At 46.8% G+C, this 16,190-nt stretch overlaps 29 non-coding genes across 29 annotated transcripts; all 29 read left to right on the top strand.

The window, feature by feature from the left end:
* The first annotated feature begins 239 nt into the window (after nucleotides 1-239).
* LOC133963521 (U5 spliceosomal RNA) lies at nucleotides 240-352 on the top strand. The gene has a single exon (XR_009923019.1). It is a non-coding gene; the product is annotated as a U5 spliceosomal RNA (small nuclear RNA).
* Nucleotides 353-529: 177 nt separating this feature from the next.
* LOC133964256 (U2 spliceosomal RNA) lies at nucleotides 530-721 on the top strand. Its single transcript, XR_009923720.1, has one exon. It is a non-coding gene; the product is annotated as a U2 spliceosomal RNA (small nuclear RNA).
* Nucleotides 722-1,226: 505 nt separating this feature from the next.
* On the top strand, nucleotides 1,227-1,339 carry LOC133963520 (U5 spliceosomal RNA). Its single transcript, XR_009923018.1, has one exon. It is a non-coding gene; the product is annotated as a U5 spliceosomal RNA (small nuclear RNA).
* Nucleotides 1,340-1,516: 177 nt separating this feature from the next.
* Nucleotides 1,517-1,708, top strand: LOC133964255 (U2 spliceosomal RNA). Its single transcript, XR_009923719.1, has one exon. It is a non-coding gene; the product is annotated as a U2 spliceosomal RNA (small nuclear RNA).
* Nucleotides 1,709-2,213: 505 nt separating this feature from the next.
* LOC133963519 (U5 spliceosomal RNA) lies at nucleotides 2,214-2,326 on the top strand. Its single transcript, XR_009923017.1, has one exon. It is a non-coding gene; the product is annotated as a U5 spliceosomal RNA (small nuclear RNA).
* A 177-nt stretch (nucleotides 2,327-2,503) lies between these two features.
* Nucleotides 2,504-2,695, top strand: LOC133962809 (U2 spliceosomal RNA). The gene has a single exon (XR_009922380.1). It is a non-coding gene; the product is annotated as a U2 spliceosomal RNA (small nuclear RNA).
* Nucleotides 2,696-3,208: 513 nt separating this feature from the next.
* LOC133963684 (U5 spliceosomal RNA) lies at nucleotides 3,209-3,321 on the top strand. The gene has a single exon (XR_009923174.1). It is a non-coding gene; the product is annotated as a U5 spliceosomal RNA (small nuclear RNA).
* A 177-nt stretch (nucleotides 3,322-3,498) lies between these two features.
* LOC133962741 (U2 spliceosomal RNA) lies at nucleotides 3,499-3,690 on the top strand. The gene has a single exon (XR_009922315.1). It is a non-coding gene; the product is annotated as a U2 spliceosomal RNA (small nuclear RNA).
* Nucleotides 3,691-4,203: 513 nt separating this feature from the next.
* Nucleotides 4,204-4,316, top strand: LOC133963836 (U5 spliceosomal RNA). The gene has a single exon (XR_009923319.1). It is a non-coding gene; the product is annotated as a U5 spliceosomal RNA (small nuclear RNA).
* A 177-nt stretch (nucleotides 4,317-4,493) lies between these two features.
* LOC133964254 (U2 spliceosomal RNA) lies at nucleotides 4,494-4,685 on the top strand. Its single transcript, XR_009923718.1, has one exon. It is a non-coding gene; the product is annotated as a U2 spliceosomal RNA (small nuclear RNA).
* Nucleotides 4,686-5,190: 505 nt separating this feature from the next.
* Nucleotides 5,191-5,303, top strand: LOC133963761 (U5 spliceosomal RNA). The gene has a single exon (XR_009923245.1). It is a non-coding gene; the product is annotated as a U5 spliceosomal RNA (small nuclear RNA).
* Nucleotides 5,304-5,480: 177 nt separating this feature from the next.
* LOC133962893 (U2 spliceosomal RNA) lies at nucleotides 5,481-5,672 on the top strand. Its single transcript, XR_009922459.1, has one exon. It is a non-coding gene; the product is annotated as a U2 spliceosomal RNA (small nuclear RNA).
* A 505-nt stretch (nucleotides 5,673-6,177) lies between these two features.
* On the top strand, nucleotides 6,178-6,290 carry LOC133963518 (U5 spliceosomal RNA). The gene has a single exon (XR_009923016.1). It is a non-coding gene; the product is annotated as a U5 spliceosomal RNA (small nuclear RNA).
* A 177-nt stretch (nucleotides 6,291-6,467) lies between these two features.
* LOC133964253 (U2 spliceosomal RNA) lies at nucleotides 6,468-6,659 on the top strand. Its single transcript, XR_009923717.1, has one exon. It is a non-coding gene; the product is annotated as a U2 spliceosomal RNA (small nuclear RNA).
* Nucleotides 6,660-7,164: 505 nt separating this feature from the next.
* On the top strand, nucleotides 7,165-7,277 carry LOC133963516 (U5 spliceosomal RNA). Its single transcript, XR_009923014.1, has one exon. It is a non-coding gene; the product is annotated as a U5 spliceosomal RNA (small nuclear RNA).
* Nucleotides 7,278-7,454: 177 nt separating this feature from the next.
* LOC133962808 (U2 spliceosomal RNA) lies at nucleotides 7,455-7,646 on the top strand. The gene has a single exon (XR_009922379.1). It is a non-coding gene; the product is annotated as a U2 spliceosomal RNA (small nuclear RNA).
* A 513-nt stretch (nucleotides 7,647-8,159) lies between these two features.
* Nucleotides 8,160-8,272, top strand: LOC133963683 (U5 spliceosomal RNA). The gene has a single exon (XR_009923173.1). It is a non-coding gene; the product is annotated as a U5 spliceosomal RNA (small nuclear RNA).
* A 177-nt stretch (nucleotides 8,273-8,449) lies between these two features.
* On the top strand, nucleotides 8,450-8,641 carry LOC133962740 (U2 spliceosomal RNA). Its single transcript, XR_009922314.1, has one exon. It is a non-coding gene; the product is annotated as a U2 spliceosomal RNA (small nuclear RNA).
* Nucleotides 8,642-9,154: 513 nt separating this feature from the next.
* On the top strand, nucleotides 9,155-9,267 carry LOC133963842 (U5 spliceosomal RNA). Its single transcript, XR_009923324.1, has one exon. It is a non-coding gene; the product is annotated as a U5 spliceosomal RNA (small nuclear RNA).
* Nucleotides 9,268-9,444: 177 nt separating this feature from the next.
* Nucleotides 9,445-9,636, top strand: LOC133964252 (U2 spliceosomal RNA). Its single transcript, XR_009923716.1, has one exon. It is a non-coding gene; the product is annotated as a U2 spliceosomal RNA (small nuclear RNA).
* A 505-nt stretch (nucleotides 9,637-10,141) lies between these two features.
* On the top strand, nucleotides 10,142-10,254 carry LOC133963760 (U5 spliceosomal RNA). The gene has a single exon (XR_009923244.1). It is a non-coding gene; the product is annotated as a U5 spliceosomal RNA (small nuclear RNA).
* A 177-nt stretch (nucleotides 10,255-10,431) lies between these two features.
* Nucleotides 10,432-10,623, top strand: LOC133962892 (U2 spliceosomal RNA). Its single transcript, XR_009922458.1, has one exon. It is a non-coding gene; the product is annotated as a U2 spliceosomal RNA (small nuclear RNA).
* A 513-nt stretch (nucleotides 10,624-11,136) lies between these two features.
* On the top strand, nucleotides 11,137-11,249 carry LOC133963515 (U5 spliceosomal RNA). Its single transcript, XR_009923013.1, has one exon. It is a non-coding gene; the product is annotated as a U5 spliceosomal RNA (small nuclear RNA).
* A 177-nt stretch (nucleotides 11,250-11,426) lies between these two features.
* On the top strand, nucleotides 11,427-11,618 carry LOC133964250 (U2 spliceosomal RNA). Its single transcript, XR_009923714.1, has one exon. It is a non-coding gene; the product is annotated as a U2 spliceosomal RNA (small nuclear RNA).
* A 513-nt stretch (nucleotides 11,619-12,131) lies between these two features.
* On the top strand, nucleotides 12,132-12,244 carry LOC133963514 (U5 spliceosomal RNA). Its single transcript, XR_009923012.1, has one exon. It is a non-coding gene; the product is annotated as a U5 spliceosomal RNA (small nuclear RNA).
* Nucleotides 12,245-12,421: 177 nt separating this feature from the next.
* LOC133962678 (U2 spliceosomal RNA) lies at nucleotides 12,422-12,613 on the top strand. Its single transcript, XR_009922257.1, has one exon. It is a non-coding gene; the product is annotated as a U2 spliceosomal RNA (small nuclear RNA).
* Nucleotides 12,614-13,126: 513 nt separating this feature from the next.
* Nucleotides 13,127-13,239, top strand: LOC133963713 (U5 spliceosomal RNA). The gene has a single exon (XR_009923200.1). It is a non-coding gene; the product is annotated as a U5 spliceosomal RNA (small nuclear RNA).
* A 177-nt stretch (nucleotides 13,240-13,416) lies between these two features.
* LOC133964249 (U2 spliceosomal RNA) lies at nucleotides 13,417-13,608 on the top strand. Its single transcript, XR_009923713.1, has one exon. It is a non-coding gene; the product is annotated as a U2 spliceosomal RNA (small nuclear RNA).
* Nucleotides 13,609-14,121: 513 nt separating this feature from the next.
* LOC133963513 (U5 spliceosomal RNA) lies at nucleotides 14,122-14,234 on the top strand. Its single transcript, XR_009923011.1, has one exon. It is a non-coding gene; the product is annotated as a U5 spliceosomal RNA (small nuclear RNA).
* The last annotated feature ends 1,956 nt before the right edge of the window (nucleotides 14,235-16,190 follow it).

Here is a 16,190-nt window from a genome sequence, read left to right as displayed (position 1 = left end):
GTCCGCTTTTGGACCCAATGTAAGTGGTTCAGGGATGTATTGCTTAAAAAGGCTTAAAAGCCAATCACTAGTCAGGGCAGGAGCAAATAAAGCCTTGTATAATTTGTGTTGGCAGATGGGGGCGTGGTGGGAATGTTGTATACTAGAATCTGACATGCGGAAAGCAAAGAGAGGCCCACCGCGAAGGTGGTGACTGTGACCGAGAGGCTCCACCGCTGCTCTCGAGCAGAGGGCCATGCTGACTCTGGTTTCTCTTCATAACGCACAAGTCTTTCGCCTTTTACTAAAGACTTCCGTGGAGAGGAACAAACATGAGTTGAATCTATTTTTGGCAGGCTTTGCTGTATGGCTGAGCCTTATGAAATTGTGAAAAGTCAAAGAGCTGTTTAGGTCAGCAATCAAGTGTCCACAAAGGAGAGCTTGGGCGGAGGTGATGAGCAGCCATTGTTATGCACACCTACAAACGGGGCACCACAGCAAGGGAGATTTGTGCCAAGAGGTTAGCTTGGACATCCAACACTTATGGATTATCGCTTCTCGGCCTTTTGGCTAAGATCAAGTGTAGTATCTGTTCTTATCAGTTTAATATCTGATATGTCCTCTATATGAGGACTACATATTAAGCAGATTTTTGGCAAGAGGAGCAGAAATTTGGAGCTTGCTCCCTTCTCTCCACGCATCGACCTAGCATTGCAGTGCCGCTGGGAACGGTGCACTCTGTTCTTACCTTGTAGAAAAGCAAACAATTGTGGAGGTTTCAAGGTGAATTCTACACTGGGTCAATGAAACTGAGGGAATGGCCTGGCAGAGTTTGACAAGTGTGCAAAACTGCTCTTATGACTCACTGCCTTGTGAAGTGATTATGCATGACTCTGCACGGGGTCACAATGAGCATCAACTGGATTCCAAATAGAATCAGAAGCATTTGTCAAAAACTGAAACGTGTTTTCACTCAACATCTCCTGGGAGACTTGGTGAGAAAGCAGAGTCCGCTTTTGGACCCAATGTAAGTGGTTCAGGGATGTATCGCTTAAAAAGGCTTAAAAGCCAATCACTAGTCAGGGCAGGAGCAAATAAAGCCTTGTATAATTTGTGTTGGCAGATGGGGGCGTGGTGGGAATGTTGTATACTAGAATCTGACATGCGCAAAGCAAAGAGAGGCCCACCGCGAAGGTGGTGACTGTGACCGAGAGGCTCCGTCGCTGCTCTCGAGCAGAGGGCCATGCTGACTCTGGTTTCTCTTCATAACGCACAAGTCTTTCGCCTTTTACTAAAGACTTCCGTGGAGAGGAACAAACATGAGTTGAATCTATTTTTGGCAGGCTTTGCTGTATGGCTGAGCCTTATGAAATTGTGAAAAGTCAAAGAGCTGTCTAGGTCAGCAATCAGGTGTCCACAAAGGAGAGCTTGGGCGGAGGTGATGAGCAGCCATTGTTATGCACACCTACAAACGGGGTACCACAGCAAGGGAGATTTGTGCCAAGAGGTTAGCTTGGACATCCAACACTTGTGGATTATCGCTTCTCGGCCTTTTGGCTAAGATCAAGTGTAGTATCTGTTCTTATCAGTTTAATATCTGATATGTCCTCTATATGAGGACTACATATTAAGCAGATTTTTGGCAAGAGGAGCAGAAATTTGGAGCTTGCTCCCTTCTCTCCACGCATCGACCTAGCATTGCAGTGCCGCTGGGAACGGTGCACTCTGTTCTTACCTTGTAGAAAAGCAAACAATTGTGGAGGTTTCAAGGTGAATTCTACACTGGGTCAATGAAACTGAGGGAATGGCCTGGCAGAGTTTGACAAGTGTGCAAGACTGCTCTGATGACTCACTGCCTTGTGAAGCGATTATGCATGAATCTCCACAGGGTCACAATGAGCATCAACTGGATTCCAAATAGAATCAGAAGCATTTGTCAAAAACTGAAACGTGTTTTCACTCAACATCTCCTGGGAGACTTGGTGAGAAAGCAGAGTCCGCTTTTGGACCCAATGTAAGTGGTTCAGGGATGTATTGCTTAAAAAGGCTTAAAAGCCAATCACTAGTCAGGGCAGGAGCAAATAAAGCCTTGTATAATTTGTGTTGGCAGATGGGGGCGTGGTGGGAATGTTGTATACTAGAATCTGACATGCGGAAAGCAAAGAGAGGCCCACCGCGAAGGTGGTGACTGTGACCGAGAGGCTCCACCGCTGCTCTCGAGCAGAGGGCCATGCTGACTCTGGTTTCTCTTCATAACGCACAAGTCTTTCGCCTTTTACTAAAGACTTCCGTGGAGAGGAACAAACATGAGTTGAATCTATTTTTGGCAGGCTTTGCTGTATGGCTGAGCCTTATGAAATTGTGAAAAGTCAAAGAGCTGTCTAGGTCAGCAATCAAGTGTCCACAAAGGAGAGCTTGGGCGGAGGTGATGAGCAGCCATTGTTATGCACACCTACAAACGGGGTACCACAGCAAGGGAGATTTGTGCCAAGAGGTTAGCTTGGACATCCAACACTTGTGGATTATCGCTTCTCGGCCTTTTGGCTAAGATCAAGTGTAGTATCTGTTCTTATCAGTTTAATATCTGATATGTGCTCTATATGAGGACTACATATTAAGCAGATTTTTGGCAAGAGGAGCAGAAATTTGGAGCTTGCTCCCTTCTCTCCACGCATCGACCTAGCATTGCAGTGCCGCTGGGAACGGTGCACTCTGTTCTTACCTTGTAGAAAAGCAAACACTCAAACAATTGTGGAGGTTTCAAGGTGAATTCTACACTGGGTCAATGAAACTGAGGGAATGGCCTTGCAGAGTTTGACAAGTGTGCAAAACTGCTCTGATGACTCACTGCCTTGTGAAGCGATTATGCATGAATCTCCACGGGGTCACAATGAGCATCAACTGGATTCCAAATAGAATCAGAAGCATTTGTCAAAAACTGAAACGTGTTTTCACTCAACATCTCCTGGGAGACTTGGTGAGAAAGCAGAGTCCGCTTTTGGACCCAATGTAAGTGGTTCAGGGATGTATTGCTTAAAAAGGCTTAAAAGCCAATCACTAGTCAGGGCAGGAGCAAATAAAGCCTTGTATAATTTGTGTTGGCAGATGGGGGCGTGGTGGGAATGTTGTATACTAGAATCTGACATGCGGAAAGCAAAGAGAGGCCCACCGCGAAGGTGGTGACTGTGACCGAGAGGCTCCACCGCTGCTCTCGAGCAGAGGGCCATGCTGACTCTGGTTTCTCTTCACAACGCACAAGTCTTTCGCCTTTTACTAAAGACTTCCGTGGAGAGGAACAAACATGAGTTGAATCTATTTTTGGCAGGCTTTGCTGTATGGCTGAGCCTTATGAAATTGTGAAAAGTCAAAGAGCTGTTTAGGTCAGCAATCAAGTGTCCACAAAGGAGAGCTTGGGCGGAGGTGATGAGCAGCCATTGTTATGCACACCTACAAACGGGGTACCACAGCAAGGGAGATTTGTGCCAAGAGGTTAGCTTGGACATCCAACACTTGTGGATTATCGCTTCTCGGCCTTTTGGCTAAGATCAAGTGTAGTATCTGTTCTTATCAGTTTAATATCTGATATGTCCTCTATATGAGGACTACATATTAAGCAGATTTTTGGCAAGAGGAGCAGAAATTTGGAGCTTGCTCCCTTCTCTCCACGCATCGACCTAGCATTGCCGTGCCGCTGGGAACGGTGCACTCTGTTCTTACCTTGTAGAAAAGCAAACACTCAAACAATTGTGGAGGTTTCAAGGTGAATTCTACACTGGGTCAATGAAACTGAGGGAATGGCCTGGCAGAGTTTGACAAGTGTGCAAAACTGCTCTTATGACTCACTGCCTTGTGAAGCGATTATGCATGAATCTCCACGGGGTCACAATGAGCATCAACTGGATTCCAAATAGAATCAGAAGCATTTGTCAAAAACTGAAACGTGTTTTCACTCAACATCTCCTGGGAGACTTGGTGAGAAAGCAGAGTCCGCTTTTGGACCCAATGTAAGTGGTTCAGGGATGTATTGCTTAAAAAGGCTTAAAAGCCAATCACTAGTCAGGGCAGGAGCAAATAAAGCCTTGTATAATTTGTGTTGGCAGATGGGGGCGTGGTGGGAATGTTGTATACTAGAATCTGACATGCGGAAAGCAAAGAGAGGCCCACCGCGAAGGTGGTGACTGAGACCGAGAGGCTCCACCGCTGCTCTCGAGCAGAGGGCCATGCTGACTCTGGTTTCTCTTCATAACGCACAAGTCTTTCGCCTTTTACTAAAGACCTCCGTGGAGAGGAACAAACATGAGTTGAATCTATTTTTGGCAGGCTTTGCTGTTTGGCTGAGCCTTATGAAATTGTGAAAAGTCAAAGAGCTGTCTAGGTCAGCAATCAGGTGTCCACAAAGGAGAGCTTGGGCGGAGGTGATGAGCAGCCATTGTAATGCACACCTACAAACGGGGTACCACAGCAAGGGAGATTTGTGCCAAGAGGTTAGCGTGGACATCCAACACTTGTGGATTATCGCTTCTCGGCCTTTTGGCTAAGATCAAGTGTAGTATCTGTTCTTATCAGTTTAATATCTGATATGTCCTCTATATGAGGACTACATATTAAGCAGATTTTTGGCAAGAGGAGCAGAAATTTGGAGCTTGCTCCCTTCTCTCCACGCATCGACCTAGCATTGCAGTGCCGCTGGGAACGGTGCACTCTGTTCTTACCTTGTAGAAAAGCAAACAATTGTGGAGGTTTCAAGGTGAATTCTACACTGGGTCAATGAAACTGAGGGAATGGCCTGGCAGAGTTTGACAAGTGTGCAAGACTGCTCTGATGACTCACTGCCTTGTGAAGCGATTATGCATGAATCTCCACAGGGTCACAATGAGCATCAACTGGATTCCAAATAGAATCAGAAGCATTTGTCAAAAACTGAAACGTGTTTTCACTCAACATCTCCTGGGAGACTTGGTGAGAAAGCAGAGTCCGCTTTTGGACCCAATGTAAGTGGTTCAGGGATGTATTGCTTAAAAAGGCTTAAAAGCCAATCACTAGTCAGGGCAGGAGCAAATAAAGCCTTGTATAATTTGTGTTGGCAGATGGGGGCGTGGTGGGAATGTTGTATACTAGAATCTGACATGCGGAAAGCAAAGAGAGGCCCACCGCGAAGGTGGTGACTGTGACCGAGAGGCTCCACCGCTGCTCTCGAGCAGAGGGCCATGCTGTCTCTGGTTTCTCTTCATAACGCACAAGTCTTTCGCCTTTTACTAAAGACTTCCGTGGAGAGGAACAAACATGAGTTGAATCTATTTTTGGCAGGCTTTGCTGTATGGCTGAGCCTTATGAAATTGTGAAAAGTCAAAGAGCTGTCTAGGTCAGCAATCAAGTGTCCACAAAGGAGAGCTTGGGCGGAGGTGATGAGCAGCCATTGTTATGCACACCTACAAACGGGGTACCACAGCAAGGGAGATTTGTGCCAAGAGGTTAGCTTGGACATCCAACACTTGTGGATTATCGCTTCTCGGCCTTTTGGCTAAGATCAAGTGTAGTATCTGTTCTTATCAGTTTAATATCTGATATGTGCTTTATATGAGGACTACATATTAAGCAGATTTTTGGCAAGAGGAGCAGAAGTTTGGAGCTTGCTCCCTTCTCTCCACGCATCGACCTAGCATTGCAGTGCCGCTGGGAACGGTGCACTCTGTTCTTACCTTGTAGAAAAGCAAACAATTGTGGAGGTTTCAAGGTGAATTCTACACTGGGTCAATGAAACTGAGGGAATGGCCTGGCAGAGTTTGACAAGTGTGCAAAACTGCTCTTATGACTCACTGCCTTGTGAAGTGATTATGCATGACTCTGCACGGGGTCACAATGAGCATCAACTGGATTCCAAATAGAATCAGAAGCATTTGTCAAAAACTGAAACGTGTTTTCACTCAACATCTCCTGGGAGACTTGGTGAGAAAGCAGAGTCCGCTTTTGGACCCAATGTAAGTGGTTCAGGGATGTATCGCTTAAAAAGGCTTAAAAGCCAATCACTAGTCAGGGCAGGAGCAAATAAAGCCTTGTATAATTTGTGTTGGCAGATGGGGGCGTGGTGGGAATGTTGTATACTAGAATCTGACATGCGCAAAGCAAAGAGAGGCCCACCGCGAAGGTGGTGACTGTGACCGAGAGGCTCCGTCGCTGCTCTCGAGCAGAGGGCCATGCTGACTCTGGTTTCTCTTCATAACGCACAAGTCTTTCGCCTTTTACTAAAGACTTCCGTGGAGAGGAACAAACATGAGTTGAATCTATTTTTGGCAGGCTTTGCTGTATGGCTGAGCCTTATGAAATTGTGAAAAGTCAAAGAGCTGTCTAGGTCAGCAATCAGGTGTCCACAAAGGAGAGCTTGGGCGGAGGTGATGAGCAGCCATTGTTATGCACACCTACAAACGGGGTACCACAGCAAGGGAGATTTGTGCCAAGAGGTTAGCTTGGACATCCAACACTTGTGGATTATCGCTTCTCGGCCTTTTGGCTAAGATCAAGTGTAGTATCTGTTCTTATCAGTTTAATATCTGATATGTCCTCTATATGAGGACTACATATTAAGCAGATTTTTGGCAAGAGGAGCAGAAATTTGGAGCTTGCTCCCTTCTCTCCACGCATCGACCTAGCATTGCAGTGCCGCTGGGAACGGTGCACTCTGTTCTTACCTTGTAGAAAAGCAAACAATTGTGGAGGTTTCAAGGTGAATTCTACACTGGGTCAATGAAACTGAGGGAATGGCCTGGCAGAGTTTGACAAGTGTGCAAGACTGCTCTGATGACTCACTGCCTTGTGAAGCGATTATGCATGAATCTCCACAGGGTCACAATGAGCATCAACTGGATTCCAAATAGAATCAGAAGCATTTGTCAAAAACTGAAACGTGTTTTCACTCAACATCTCCTGGGAGACTTGGTGAGAAAGCAGAGTCCGCTTTTGGACCCAATGTAAGTGGTTCAGGGATGTATTGCTTAAAAAGGCTTAAAAGCCAATCACTAGTCAGGGCAGGAGCAAATAAAGCCTTGTATAATTTGTGTTGGCAGATGGGGGCGTGGTGGGAATGTTGTATACTAGAATCTGACATGCGGAAAGCAAAGAGAGGCCCACCGCGAAGGTGGTGACTGTGACCGAGAGGCTCCACCGCTGCTCTCGAGCAGAGGGCCATGCTGACTCTGGTTTCTCTTCATAACGCACAAGTCTTTCGCCTTTTACTAAAGACTTCCGTGGAGAGGAACAAACATGAGTTGAATCTATTTTTGGCAGGCTTTGCTGTATGGCTGAGCCTTATGAAATTGTGAAAAGTCAAAGAGCTGTCTAGGTCAGCAATCAAGTGTCCACAAAGGAGAGCTTGGGCGGAGGTGATGAGCAGCCATTGTTATGCACACCTACAAACGGGGTACCACAGCAAGGGAGATTTGTGCCAAGAGGTTAGCTTGGACATCCAACACTTGTGGATTATCGCTTCTCGGCCTTTTGGCTAAGATCAAGTGTAGTATCTGTTCTTATCAGTTTAATATCTGATATGTGCTCTATATGAGGACTACATATTAAGCAGATTTTTGGCAAGAGGAGCAGAAATTTGGAGCTTGCTCCCTTCTCTCCACGCATCGACCTAGCATTGCAGTGCCGCTGGGAACGGTGCACTCTGTTCTTACCTTGTAGAAAAGCAAACACTCAAACAATTGTGGAGGTTTCAAGGTGAATTCTACACTGGGTCAATGAAACTGAGGGAATGGCCTTGCAGAGTTTGACAAGTGTGCAAAACTGCTCTGATGACTCACTGCCTTGTGAAGCGATTATGCATGAATCTCCACGGGGTCACAATGAGCATCAACTGGATTCCAAATAGAATCAGAAGCATTTGTCAAAAACTGAAACGTGTTTTCACTCAACATCTCCTGGGAGACTTGGTGAGAAAGCAGAGTCCGCTTTTGGACCCAATGTAAGTGGTTCAGGGATGTATTGCTTAAAAAGGCTTAAAAGCCAATCACTAGTCAGGGCAGGAGCAAATAAAGCCTTGTATAATTTGTGTTGGCAGATGGGGGCGTGGTGGGAATGTTGTATACTAGAATCTGACATGCGGAAAGCAAAGAGAGGCCCACCGCGAAGGTGGTGACTGTGACCGAGAGGCTCCACCGCTGCTCTCGAGCAGAGGGCCATGCTGACTCTGGTTTCTCTTCACAACGCACAAGTCTTTCGCCTTTTACTAAAGACTTCCGTGGAGAGGAACAAACATGAGTTGAATCTATTTTTGGCAGGCTTTGCTGTATGGCTGAGCCTTATGAAATTGTGAAAAGTCAAAGAGCTGTTTAGGTCAGCAATCAAGTGTCCACAAAGGAGAGCTTGGGCGGAGGTGATGAGCAGCCATTGTTATGCACACCTACAAACGGGGTACCACAGCAAGGGAGATTTGTGCCAAGAGGTTAGCTTGGACATCCAACACTTGTGGATTATCGCTTCTCGGCCTTTTGGCTAAGATCAAGTGTAGTATCTGTTCTTATCAGTTTAATATCTGATATGTCCTCTATATGAGGACTACATATTAAGCAGATTTTTGGCAAGAGGAGCAGAAATTTGGAGCTTGCTCCCTTCTCTCCACGCATCGACCTAGCATTGCCGTGCCGCTGGGAACGGTGCACTCTGTTCTTACCTTGTAGAAAAGCAAACACTCAAACAATTGTGGAGGTTTCAAGGTGAATTCTACACTGGGTCAATGAAACTGAGGGAATGGCCTGGCAGAGTTTGACAAGTGTGCAAAACTGCTCTTATGACTCACTGCCTTGTGAAGCGATTATGCATGAATCTCCACGGGGTCACAATGAGCATCAACTGGATTCCAAATAGAATCAGAAGCATTTGTCAAAAACTGAAACGTGTTTTCACTCAACATCTCCTGGGAGACTTGGTGAGAAAGCAGAGTCCGCTTTTGGACCCAATGTAAGTGGTTCAGGGATGTATTGCTTAAAAAGGCTTAAAAGCCAATCACTAGTCAGGGCAGGAGCAAATAAAGCCTTGTATAATTTGTGTTGGCAGATGGGGGCGTGGTGGGAATGTTGTATACTAGAATCTGACATGCGGAAAGCAAAGAGAGGCCCACCGCGAAGGTGGTGACTGAGACCGAGAGGCTCCACCGCTGCTCTCGAGCAGAGGGCCATGCTGACTCTGGTTTCTCTTCATAACGCACAAGTCTTTCGCCTTTTACTAAAGACCTCCGTGGAGAGGAACAAACATGAGTTGAATCTATTTTTGGCAGGCTTTGCTGTTCGGCTGAGCCTTATGAAATTGTGAAAAGTCAAAGAGCTGTCTAGGTCAGCAATCAGGTGTCCACAAAGGAGAGCTTGGGCGGAGGTGATGAGCAGCCATTGTAATGCACACCTACAAACGGGGTACCACAGCAAGGGAGATTTGTGCCAAGAGGTTAGCGTGGACATCCAACACTTGTGGATTATCGCTTCTCGGCCTTTTGGCTAAGATCAAGTGTAGTATCTGTTCTTATCAGTTTAATATCTGATATGTCCTCTATATGAGGACTACATATTAAGCAGATTTTTGGCAAGAGGAGCAGAAATTTGGAGCTTGCTCCCTTCTCTCCACGCATCGACCTAGCATTGCAGTGCCGCTGGGAACGGTGCACTCTGTTCTTACCTTGTAGAAAAGCAAACAATTGTGGAGGTTTCAAGGTGAATTCTACACTGGGTCAATGAAACTGAGGGAATGGCCTGGCAGAGTTTGACAAGTGTGCAAGACTGCTCTGATGACTCACTGCCTTGTGAAGCGATTATGCATGAATCTCCACAGGGTCACAATGAGCATCAACTGGATTCCAAATAGAATCAGAAGCATTTGTCAAAAACTGAAACGTGTTTTCACTCAACATCTCCTGGGAGACTTGGTGAGAAAGCAGAGTCCGCTTTTGGACCCAATGTAAGTGGTTCAGGGATGTATTGCTTAAAAAGGCTTAAAAGCCAATCACTAGTCAGGGCAGGAGCAAATAAAGCCTTGTATAATTTGTGTTGGCAGATGGGGGCGTGGTGGGAATGTTGTATACTAGAATCTGACATGCGGAAAGCAAAGAGAGGCCCACCGCGAAGGTGGTGACTGTGACCGAGAGGCTCCACCGCTGCTCTCGAGCAGAGGGCCATGCTGTCTCTGGTTTCTCTTCATAACGCACAAGTCTTTCGCCTTTTACTAAAGACTTCCGTGGAGAGGAACAAACATGAGTTGAATCTATTTTTGGCAGGCTTTGCTGTATGGCTGAGCCTTATGAAATTGTGAAAAGTCAAAGAGCTGTCTAGGTCAGCAATCAAGTGTCCACAAAGGAGAGCTTGGGCGGAGGTGATGAGCAGCCATTGTTATGCACACCTACAAACGGGGTACCACAGCAAGGGAGATTTGTGCCAAGAGGTTAGCTTGGACATCCAACACTTGTGGATTATCGCTTCTCGGCCTTTTGGCTAAGATCAAGTGTAGTATCTGTTCTTATCAGTTTAATATCTGATATGTGCTTTATATGAGGACTACATATTAAGCAGATTTTTGGCAAGAGGAGCAGAAGTTTGGAGCTTGCTCCCTTCTCTCCACGCATCGACCTAGCATTGCAGTGCCGCTGGGAACGGTGCACTCTGTTCTTACCTTGTAGAAAAGCAAGCACTCAAACAATTGTGGAGGTTTCAAGGTGAATTCTACACTGGGTCAATGAAACTGAGGGAATGGCCTTGCAGAGTTTGACAAGTGTGCAAAACTGCTCTGATGACTCACTGCCTTGTGAAGCGATTATGCATGAATCTCCACGGGGTCACAATGAGCATCAACTGGATTCCAAATAGAATCAGAAGCATTTGTCAAAAACTGAAACGTGTTTTCACTCAACATCTCCTGGGAGACTTGGTGAGAAAGCAGAGTCCGCTTTTGGACCCAATGTAAGTGGTTCAGGGATGTATTGCTTAAAAAGGCTTAAAAGCCAATCACTAGTCAGGGCAGGAGCAAATAAAGCCTTATATAATTTGTGTTGGCAGATGGGGGCGTGGTGGGAATGTTGTATACTAGAATCTGACATGCGGAAAGCAAAGAGAGGCCCACCGCGAAGGTGGTGACTGTGACCGAGAGGCTCCACCGCTGCTCTCGAGCAGAGGGCCATGCTGACTCTGGTTTCTCTTCATAACGCACAAGTCTTTCGCCTTTTACTAAAGACTTCCGTGGAGAGGAACAAACATGAGTTGAATCTATTTTTGGCAGGCTTTGCTGTATGGCTGAGCCTTATGAAATTGTGAAAAGTCAAAGAGCTGTTTAGGTCAGCAATCAAGTGTCCACAAAGGAGAGCTTGGGCGGAGGTGATGAGCAGCCATTGTTATTCACACCTACAAACGGGGTACCACAGCAAGGGAGATTTGTGCCAAGAGGTTAGCTTGGACATCCAACACTTGTGGATTATCGCTTCTCGGCCTTTTGGCTAAGATCAAGTGTAGTATCTGTTCTTATCAGTTTAATATCTGATATGTCCTCTATATGAGGACTACATATTAAGCAGATTTTTGGCAAGAGGAGCAGAAATTTGGAGCTTGCTCCCTTCTCTCCACGCATCGACCTAGCATTGCAGTGCCGCTGGGAACGGTGCACTCTGTTCTTACCTTGTAGAAAAGCAAACACTCAAACAATTGTGGAGGTTTCAAGGTGAATTCTACACTGGGTCAATGAAACTGAGGGAATGGCCTGGCAGAGTTTGACAAGTGTGCAAAACTGCTCTTATGACTCACTGCCTTGTGAAGTGATTATGCATGACTCTGCACGGGGTCACAATGAGCATCAACTGGATTCCAAATAGAATCAGAAGCATTTGTCAAAAACTGAAACGTGTTTTCACTCAACATCTCATGGGAGACTTGGTGAGAAAGCAGAGTCCGCTTTTGGACCCAATGTAAGTGGTTCAGGGATGTATTGCTTAAAAAGGCTTAAAAGCCAATCACTAGTCAGGGCAGGAGCAAATAAAGCCTTGTATAATTTGTGTTGGCAGATGGGGGCGTGGTGGGAATGTTGTATACTAGAATCTGACATGCGCAAAGCAAAGAGAGGCCCACCGCGAAGGTGGTGACTGTGACCGAGAGGCTCCACCGCTGCTCTCGAGCAGAGGGCCATGCTGACTCTGGTTTCTCTTCATAACGCACAAGTCTTTCGCCTTTTACTAAAGACTTCCGTGGAGAGGAACAAACATGAGTTGAATCTATTTTTGGCAGGCTTTGCTGTATGGCTGAGCCTTATGAAATTGTGAAAAGTCAAAGAGCTGTCTAGGTCAGCAATCAAGTGTCCACAAAGGAGAGCTTGGGCGGAGGTGATGAGCAGCCATTGTTATGCACACCTACAAACGGGGTACCACAGCAAGGGAGATTTGTGCCAAGAGGTTAGCTTGGACATCCAACACTTGTGGATTATCGCTTCTCGGCCTTTTGGCTAAGATCAAGTGTAGTATCTGTTCTTATCAGTTTAATATCTGATATGTTCTCTATATGAGGACTACATATTAAGCAGATTTTTGGCAAGAGGAGCAGAAATTTGGAGCTTGCTCCCTTCTCTCCACGCATCGACCTAGCATTGCAGTGCCGCTGGGAACGGTGCACTCTGTTCTTACCTTGTAGAAAAGCAAGCACTCAAACAATTGTGGAGGTTTCAAGGTGAATTCTACACTGGGTCAATGAAACTGAGGGAATGGCCTTGCAGAGTTTGACAAGTGTGCAAAACTGCTCTGATGACTCACTGCCTTGTGAAGCGATTATGCATGAATCTCCACGGGGTCACAATGAGCATCAACTGGATTCCAAATAGAATCAGAAGCATTTGTCAAAAACTGAAACGTGTTTTCACTCAACATCTCCTGGGAGACTTGGTGAGAAAGCAGAGTCCGCTTTTGGACCCAATGTAAGTGGTTCAGGGATGTATTGCTTAAAAAGGCTTAAAAGCCAATCACTAGTCAGGGCAGGAGCAAATAAAGCCTTGTATAATTTGTGTTGGCAGATGGGGGCGTGGTGGGAATGTTGTATACTAGAATCTGACATGCGGAAAGCAAAGAGAGGCCCACCGCGAAGGTGGTGACTGTGACCGAGAGGCTCCACCGCTGCTCTCGAGCAGAGGGCCATGCTGACTCTGGTTTCTCTTCATAACGCACAAGTCTTTCGCCTTTTACTAAAGACTTCCGTGGAGAGGAACAAACATGAGTTGAATCTATTTTTGGCAGGCTTTGCTGTTTGGCTGAGCCTTATGAAATTGTGAAAAGTCAAAGAGCTGTCTAGGTCAGCAATCAGGTGTCCACAAAGGAGAGCTTGGGCGGAGGTGATGAGCAGCCATTGTAATGCACACCTACAAACGGGGTACCACAGCAAGGGAGATTTGTGCCAAGAGGTTAGCGTGGACATCCAACACTTGTGGATTATCGCTTCTCGGCCTTTTGGCTAAGATCAAGTGTAGTATCTGTTCTTATCAGTTTAATATCTGATATGTCCTCTATATGAGGACTACATATTAAGCAGATTTTTGGCAAGAGGAGCAGAAATTTGGAGCTTGCTCCCTTCTCTCCACGCATCGACCTAGCATTGCAGTGCCGCTGGGAACGGTGCACTCTGTTCTTACCTTGTAGAAAAGCAAACACTCAAACAATTGTGGAGGTTTCAAGGTGAATTCTACACTGGGTCAATGAAACTGAGGGAATGGCCTGGCAGAGTTTGACAAGTGTGCAAGACTGCTCTGATGACTCACTGCCTTGTGAAGCGATTATGCATGAATCTCCACAGGGTCACAATGAGCATCAACTGGATTCCAAATAGAATCAGAAGCATTTGTCAAAAACTGAAACGTGTTTTCACTCAACATCTCCTGGGAGACTTGGTGAGAAAGCAGAGTCCGCTTTTGGACCCAATGTAAGTGGTTCAGGGATGTATTGCTTAAAAAGGCTTAAAAGCCAATCACTAGTCAGGGCAGGAGCAAATAAAGCCTTGTATAATTTGTGTTGGCAGATGGGGGCGTGGTGGGAATGTTGTATACTAGAATCTGACATGCGGAAAGCAAAGAGAGGCCCACCGCGAAGGTGGTGACTGTGACCGAGAGGCTCCACCGCTGCTCTCGAGCAGAGGGCCATGCTGACTCTGGTTTCTCTTCATAACGCACAAGTCTTTCGCCTTTTACTAAAGACTTCCGTGGAGAGGAACAAACATGAGTTGAATCTATTTTTGGCAGGCTTTGCTGTATGGCTGAGCCTTATGAAATTGTGAAAAGTCAAAGAGCTGTCTAGGTCAGCAATCAAGTGTCCACAAAGGAGAGCTTGGGCGGAGGTGATGAGCAGCCATTGTTATGCACACCTACAAACGGGGTACCACAGCAAGGGAGATTTGTGCCAAGAGGTTAGCTTGGACATCCAACACTTGTGGATTATCGCTTCTCGGCCTTTTGGCTAAGATCAAGTGGAGAAACGGCGACAGAGTTGGACGAAGAAGGAACACAGCTGACAAAAAGATGGCCCCAACGGCCTCCAAGGAACAGACGAGCCCAAAGGTCGGCGTGAGGTTCACGATACGCTTTCAGGCTGAGCCGGTGGAGGAACATCTGATTTCGAGAGACTGGTTCTGCAAAAATGTCATCTTGGAACAACTGAGGCTGAAGGTAGAAGATGTATACTGCATCCAGTGGAACCAGCCAGAAAAAGCCTTTGACGTTACCCTGGTCAGTGAAGATATGTATTCAAGAGTGGCTGAAGCCTGTAGAAAGGAGGCTGGGACAAGATTCATAGCCGGTTACAAGATTTTGAACCTGGACAGACCAAATTTCAGAACTATCACGGTGCATACCTACAACCCCTTCGTCACCGACCTAGCACTAGTGGCTTTTTTGGGACAGCACGGAGAGGTTGTGACTAGTGCTAGGTACGTAAAAGACATGAGGGGATTCTGGACAGGAAGAAGGCAGTTCCAAGTGCTGCTGAACCCTGACGCAGAAGGACATGGAGGACTGAAGCATCCACCTGCTCTTTTCAGCCTTGGTGGGGACCGCGGTTACCTGTTTTACGCCCGGCAACCAGCTTTCTGTAGGCGTTGCAGGCAGTCAGGCCATACAGAGGCAGGCTGTTCCAGAGCCGGCTGCCGTACCTGTGGCCAAGGGGGCCATGAGGCTAAAGAGTGCACAGGGCCCAAGGCCTGTCATGGATGTGGTGAAATGGGCCACCTTTACCGCAACTGTCCAAGCAGAAGGAGGACCTTTGCGGAAGTGGCCAAGTCCAATGGAGAACCAGAAAAAGCAAAGCATCCAGGAAAGGGACCCTTGCCTGCAGAGAATGGCTCATGCACACCGGTACTGGCGGCGCCAGCTACGGATCTTTCTGAGATTGGAACAGAGGAAGTCCCCCTGGAGAAAGGAACAAAAGGCAGTGCCACCCGGGATACCGAAGCCCAGGTGACCTGTGACCACGCAGGGGGAGAATTTCCTGCCATCAGCCCAGATCCAGCCACCTCCAAGATCAAGAAGGGGGCACGGAAAGGATCACAGGTTTTCGGAGGGGGGAAAGCAATTAGAAGCGGAGAGAGTAAGGAGGAGGGCCATAGTAAAAAGTCAAAGGGGGAATGCAACGGGGCCGAGGGACAGGACCAAGAGAAGGGAGTTGATGGTGGGATGGTTAGTGGGGTAGAGCAGCAAAGAAGGGCTGCAGAGGAGGGAGGACATCAGGAGCAGGATGGGGGTAACATAGGGCTAGGTAAGGGTGGGGAAGCTATTGAGCATATCGGAGGAGATCCATGTGAGCTGCCAAATGTAGGTTGTGGGCTGGAGCTGGATTTACCTCCAGACCTGCTCAATATACTATCCCCTATGGGAGAAGATGCATATGAGGGACCCAACAGGCCATCAACATCGCCAAATCCAGTGCCCTTTTCCTGGGCGGACGAGATGGAGAGGGAGGACTTCTTCTCGCAGTAGGGAGGTTGTATTTGGGGGGGGGGGGGGTTTGTGTGGCTGTAAACACTTTAAAAATACAAATTATAATGGCTGTAGTAAAGATGCTTTCATTAAATGTAAGAGGAATGAGGGACACGTTTAAAAGAAGGGTTGTTTATGATTTTGTGGACCATCTGCATGTTGATATTTGTTTATTGCAGGAGGTTCATCTAAGGGACATAGGGGATGTAGCGAAATTCTCAAGGGAGTGGACGAAAGGGGATTCA

The sequence above is a fragment of the Platichthys flesus genome, chromosome 10 (assembly GCF_949316205.1).
Source record: "Platichthys flesus chromosome 10, fPlaFle2.1, whole genome shotgun sequence".
In the NCBI taxonomy this organism is placed as follows: Eukaryota; Metazoa; Chordata; class Actinopteri; order Pleuronectiformes; family Pleuronectidae; genus Platichthys; species Platichthys flesus.
Note: the sequence above shows the minus strand (reverse complement) of the source record. Positions and strands in the feature narration are given on the sequence as shown.